Here is a 6,909-nt window from a genome sequence, read left to right as displayed (position 1 = left end):
ATAAAATAAATCATACAGTTGAACGCATTATATTGATAGTTGATTGCGTAAGGACAATTAGAAGTTTGTAGTTGAATCTATTATAAAAGCAGTTGAATGCGAAAAAATCAACTGCATTTCGATTATTGGTATAACAAGCTGAAATAATTGGAACAACTACCGTCTTTTTTCTCCGTGTTGACATTTTCTGACAGCTTGTAACTTCAAGTGTCTATGCTCTAAAAATTAGAACGATACTTGAACCCGTTGATTAACTAGAAGCATTTTCGTGGGAGTAAAAAAATTGCGATTTTTCTAAAGTTAGGGGAGACTTGATCCCCTTTTGAAGGAGACTTGATCTTTTATTCAGGAAGCCCTAATCCTTGTATAAAAATCAAACAAAACCCCAAGATAGAATGTTAATTGACTATTTTGGTCATGTTTGTTCTCATTTCACAATTTATAGCAGACTTAAGAAGAAAACTCTATAACTTTGTCTCAACGCTAATAACATTGCATACTTAAAGGCGCTATTTTTATAATAAAGAGAAAATTAATTATTTTTGTTCTTTTCTTCATACAAATGTTTGATAAATATTATTTTTTGGATAAATATTAGTAATTTCGTAATCAGCAATCATAATGATCAATTCAGAAGAAGAATATGCCGTTTGGAAGGGGGATCAATTGTACCCAATTCTAGGGGATCAATTGTACCCATAATCAACATTTTAGAAAACTTTTTTTGAAAAAAGTTGAGAGTTTTCCATTGCTTTGAAAATATGGCATTATGAAGTTCATTTTACGCTCGAACGATTGATACATTGGAACAAATTTTTTTTTTATAATTTTCCCATTTAAGGAACATTATAAAGTGATGAAAAAAGATCTTCAAGTTACACACAGCAAAAAAAATTGTAACTGTGGGCGATGTAATATGGGAGGATGTTAGCCAACCTATGTATTATTATTGATTTCGGTTAAAATATTACACCGAAACGATTTACACGATCTGAACGCGTCATGTAGTGTAATATCAACCTGTATAAATTTCTAGAAAGGTGGCGCAGATCACCATGAAAACATAAACAAAGCCTACGTCACTACTGACGGTGTTTATATTTCCTGGTAACAGCAGTTGGCGGATTGTTATGAAAATTTTCAACAGTCCAAAAATCTGTACCTTTACTGGTCAAAATTCTTCGTGTGTTTTGTTCGTCAGTAAATCGGTTCGCTATAAGTCAGCCTTAAGCAGTCACTTTAACCAGACAAAAAGATCAACGGATACGATACTAAGGTGAATTTCCAGAATGAGTACTGTTTCCTACAGTCACAACTAGACAAGATGCTTCCAGCTTTTTTTTTTACCGACGTCCCGTATTTTTGTACACCGGCAGATTCCAACTCGGAGCTGAGTTTTTTTTCTGCAAAGGCTGCTCTTGTCGGTTCAGGAGAACAGGTAAAAATTTTCGGAACTAATGTGTCATGTTAAACATATTAAAAGTCATAATTGTATTTTAATATGTAGTTTTATCCCATTCCTTGTCTGGTACCGGATAATGAAGTCGAACATTGCCGAAAGTTTGTGTACCCGCGCAAAACGACTTCGCAACCAGCACAGGTACTTCCGATGGAAGTTTGAATAGGAATGGACGTTCTGATTGGATTATCGAAACCTGCTAGGACCGCCGACATTTGTGCCAACCGAGCTATTCGTTCAGAGGGAGTATCTGGAAGCTGATGAAGAGAATATCTCGAAGTATACGTGGATCTATGTTAGAAAATCCGGTCTGGTCCGGTTCTGACTAGCCCAGCCGAACCGAATTCACCAAAATCTATAGATCGTGCACCAGCTCCGGCAGGCACTAGACAGAGAAGATGTTGGAAAGTAAGCTTCCAAAGTACAGCTTATCGCTCTAAGCCTACATCGAAAGTTCAATTGCTAATTCATCTGAGTATTGCCACAAGGTACAAGTTGGTGTTTGAACAAAATGTGATGAAATGTATATTTTGTACATATTGTGAAAATGAAATAAAAGTTCAACAGTAGTTTTTCTTATTTCAGATTATAACCATTCTTCTAATGGCCCTGATATGAATTCGAAATGAATTGAATACTGGAATATAAATAAAAATGAAACAATTTGTGATGATTGAAGTTAACTATAACTGAAGGCGTAATAAAGCGATAAGATGACTGTTCTCGGTAATGTACTAAACTTTTTTTCCATTCAAGTCTCCTAACAGATTTTAAAAGCAAGTCATCAGAAAGCAAATCAATCGTTAATTTAGGTTTCAGATATTATAGTTCGATACTTAGGGGAGAGTGGGGTATCGTGGGCCATGGGGAAACGTGGGCCACTTTTAATATCTTAGATGTGTGTTAAGATAAAAATCTCAAACCAACTGTCATCGTCGTCGCTTTGTGTGAGCATATATTCCTATATGTTGTTGACTGAAATATGCATCATATGCTTCTTTTATTTATCAAGCTAAAAAAAGTTTGAAAAATTTACTTACATGATTAAAAAAACACCCGCTAATTTCATCGATGGGGAACCAAAGGTGCATAACAGAAATATGCTCATACGCTTATGATCTTAGTTTTGTCATGATCTTTCACGTGGAAAAGGAATTTTTGATGAAACATCAATAAGTCACACAAACGCAACCAATTTGCAAATCATAGCTTGTGGGGAATCGTGGGCCACACATCTTGAATCACCTATATTTTTATGTTTTTATACACATTCAGAACTTAAAATACGTTTTACCTATCTGTAAAGTTTTCTTATGCCAAATGAAGAGTTATGAGAAATATTTTGTCCATCCTGTATAACAAATTTTGCCAAAACGTTCACGAGCCAGGTTTTGGAGTCTATGCGATCATACACAGCTCTCTTTTTTATTTCATCATCTGAAATTGCTTTAAAATAACGAAATGAATTAGGAAATCACAGTTTTGGGTCAACTCATAAACTTTGCATGTTATTTGGTCAATTTGGATTTGGTGGCCCACGATTCCCCACCATTTTTCAAAATCCAAAAAATATTGCTTTTTTTTAAACAGTCAGAATTTGGGGAAAAAAACTTATTAAAAATTTAAAAAAAAACCTTATGATACCTTGAAAATGTAGAAAACCATACAATTTTTTATTTTCATTTTATCTTTTAGAATAAAGAAGTTATGGAACAACGAAAAAAAGTGGCCCTTGATTCCCCACTCTCCCATACTATTTACTTTTTCATTTGGCGTTCTATGTACCTTGAGAAACTGTTTATAGAATAGTGTTCTCATACATAAATTTTTACAGTTCTTTAAAGACACACTAATGGGCTTGTGATATAGCTCAGTTGGCAAGTCTGTTGCCTCCTGAGAAGATGTCTGCGAGTTCGAGCCCAAGAGTAAACATCGAACACAGTTGTACCGGAAAAGTTTTTCAATAACGATCCGCCAACTGTAACGTTGATAAAGTCGCGAATGCCATAATGATGGTAAAACGACTATAATCGAAACAAAAAAAAAAATTTAAAGACACAGTCATAGTTTTAATGTGTGGATTTCATTAAGTGTCCTTGAAAGGAGAAGGAAAATATGTTGTACTATGAATGATTTTTCGGATTTAAAAATTTGTTTTTAATTAATTTGTATTTCTTCACTTTATTCGATAACTGTTTGTGGACCTTATCAACTGACATCGTTTAGCTTTGATCACATTATTTTTCCCGATAAATGTTCCGATACCGACATTATTCCTTTCCGAGAGCAGGAAATAAATTGTTGCCTTTAGATTGATTAAATCATCGGGAGCCAACCTAGAAACGAATGGCGTGCACAATGCACGAAGAGTGTCATAAAAATCCCAGGAAAATTTTGAAATATATCTCCTACAGGGGGAGGATTTTCTCAGCCAAAATTGCATCCATCACATTTGCCACCGGTCAAAGATGGCTGCATCGCCCTAGAAAGGATCATGCTGGACCCTGTAAAACGTGCAGAATGAAAACATAAATTTCCAGTTTCAAAATTATACATGAACCATTCACGTACCTGATCCAAACAGTCTGAAAGATCTACATCGCAATTCGGTGTACTCAATTAAGTTCTGTTCGTCGGGCTGGGGAGTTGTGGCTACGCGCACACCGATACTGTCCTAGCATCAAAAGGGGATGCTGATAATCGTAAGTTGAAATTTCGTCCTCGTGCGGTGGTTTCGTTGGCGATAGCACTTCTACCGAGAGCGGAAGTTTCGTTCCCTAATATCATGGATCCATGGTATAGTTTTAGCGACGCGCACCAAATAAAGTTTGATGTTTCGAAATCGAATGGAATGTGAAAAGATCGTTTTCCCAGTTGTCGAATGTTTGTTTTGTAACCAAAATAACAAGCAGCCGACTTCGTTGATTTTTCGAGTCGGTAGTGACGTCACCTTTTGCCATGGTTACAATGTTTACGAGAAAAAAACATTACCACTACGATTGCATAGCGCCTATCTCACCACCTATCTATGTACCTCATTGGTGTAATATTACAACTTGCTATGTGGTATCACATCAAGTAGTCAATGTTTGTTTCAATTGACATTCAGAATTGTTTACGTATCTGAAAATTTGAAATGGATTGTGAGGCTCAGGAGGATTTGTTTTGCTGGTAAGTCATGTCAATATTTAGAATACATCTAAGCAAAACCATTGGTCATGATTTTTCTCCCTGGGCGTGGTGGGGGGCTCAATTATATCACTCTGATATAATTGGGTATGCCTTGACGCCTAAGTATCTTTCCGTTGTCATAATACCACATTTTGCGATACTTAGGAGCACCCTCAGTTCACTTAGAATGCAAGTGAACTGAGATATGGTGTTGGCCCCAGGGCTTTTTACCAACGCCCCACCAAGCATTCATTGGTCCGATCAGTAATGATTGTTTGACCGGGAATTTACACTTTACACTACATTACATATCATTCAGTGGTCAATGGGTCAATATTACATCACACATTATTTGTTTACTAAACATATGACACAACATAACATTACATACCGTAGCAACAAAACTCAGCCCATAGTGGCTATTATTTGTCTGTTACATCACACAACACAGCATTACACATCGTAACGACAAAACTCAGCCCACAGTGGCTATTATTTGTATGTTACATTACACAACACAGTATAACACATTGTAACAACAGAACTCAGCCCACAGTGGCTATTATTTGTCTGTTACATCACACACCACAGCATTAGACATCGTAACAACAAACCTCAGCCCACAGTGGCTATTATTTGTCTGTTACATTACACAACACAGTATAACACATTGTAACAACAGAACTCAGCCCACAGTGGCTATTATTTGTCTGTTCCATATAACACAACACAGCATTAGTCATCGTAACAACAAAACTCAGCCTACAGTGGCTATTATTTGTCTGTTACATCACACAACACAGCATTACATATCGTAACGACAAAACTCAGCCCACAGTGGCTATTATTTGTCTGTTACATTACACAACACAGTATAACACATTGTAACAACAAAACTCAGCCCACAGTGGCTATTTTTTGTCTGTTACATCACACACCACACAATTAGACATCGTAACAACAAACCTCAGCCCACAGTGGCTATTATTTGTCTGTTACATTACATTACACAAAACAGCATTAGACATCGTAACAACAAACCTCAGCCCACATTGGCTATTGTTTGTCTGTTACATTACACCACACAGTATAACACATTGTAACAACAAAACTCAGCCCACAGTGGCTATTATTTGTCTGTTACATTACACAACACAGTATAACACATTGTAACAACAGAACTCAGCCCACAGTGGCTATTATTTGTCTGTTTTATTACACAACACAGTATTTGACATCGTAACAACAAACCTCAGCTCACAGTGGCTATTATTTGTATGTTACATTACACAACACAGCACTTCACATCACAAAAGCAATGAAAAGTAAAACCCTTTTGCTCGTAATACAGCTCCCTGACCTTCAAACCTATCAGGGAGCAACCAGTGTTCAATTGAGTGCCAGTGCTTAGTCCCTCTGGTGTATTACGGTCTCGTCCAACTCCTTCCCAATTCATGTACCTAGCTTTCCCCCGCGGTGAGAAGTTTTAGCCTCAAAAAGGCTCTGTGATTTCTTACAAGCTGCCGCATAAAAAAAAAAAAAAAAAAAAAAAAAAAAAAAAAAAAAAAAAAAAAAAAAAATCTAAGCAAAACCATTGGTCATGATTTTTCTATATTTTTCCATTTTTAGGCATTTTGGCCCTTGTTTATTAGCGATAGAAAAAAAAGTTCCGGAAATTGAAAACAGCCGGTTTTGAAGGTGTGTATTTTGTGTTAAACTTTTTTATCATTCTAGTGAATTATTTTCTGTGATGTTTACAGAACTTGATAATCACCGTTGGCAGATGCGATGTTTCATGACCGATGGCCATCCAAGGGACAGATCCAATACATATGGAACCTAGAAAATCAGTGTTTCGTTTAACGTTTTTAAGGCTGGCTGATAGTAAGATTTCCAGACATCTTTAAAGTTTTTGTTCCAAGATGACAATCTATGGACAAAGATTAAGACAGGATTCTGATAGGAAAAGACTGTGTGACTAGTTCTGTTTTCACGCCTCCTTTCTTCTAAAAGGCTTAGGCAAAATAGGGCACCCCGTATTTGAACAGCCCAAGAAGGGCAGACTCTGGTAAAGAAAAAGTTTACCAAAGAATAGTTTTTTGAAGACATTTTCAGGCATCGATTACAAAAAATAAAAATATTTTATTGTGATGTTTTTGAAAATGGTTTTTTATATTTATCAAATAAAATCATCTCTTAAGTTTTCATTTCGGTTTTATTCTGATTAAATTATCCGATCTCTTTATAGACACAAAACTACAAATCTGAAACTGAAATCT

At 36.0% G+C, this 6,909-nt stretch overlaps 1 long non-coding RNA gene across 1 annotated transcript; it reads left to right on the top strand.

The window, feature by feature from the left end:
* Positions 1–4,524: 4,524 nt before the first annotated feature.
* On the top strand, positions 4,525–6,512 carry LOC129740474 (uncharacterized). Its single transcript, XR_008736255.1, has 3 exons — positions 4,525–4,630; positions 6,260–6,328; positions 6,391–6,512. It is a non-coding gene; the product is annotated as an uncharacterized LOC129740474 (long non-coding RNA).
* Positions 6,513–6,909: the final 397 nt, after the last annotated feature.

The sequence above is a fragment of the Uranotaenia lowii genome, chromosome 1 (genome assembly GCF_029784155.1).
Source record: "Uranotaenia lowii strain MFRU-FL chromosome 1, ASM2978415v1, whole genome shotgun sequence".
NCBI classification, from domain to species: domain Eukaryota; kingdom Metazoa; phylum Arthropoda; class Insecta; order Diptera; family Culicidae; genus Uranotaenia; species Uranotaenia lowii.
The sequence above is the reverse complement of the archived record's forward strand: the minus strand, read 5'-3'. Positions and strand labels throughout refer to the sequence as shown.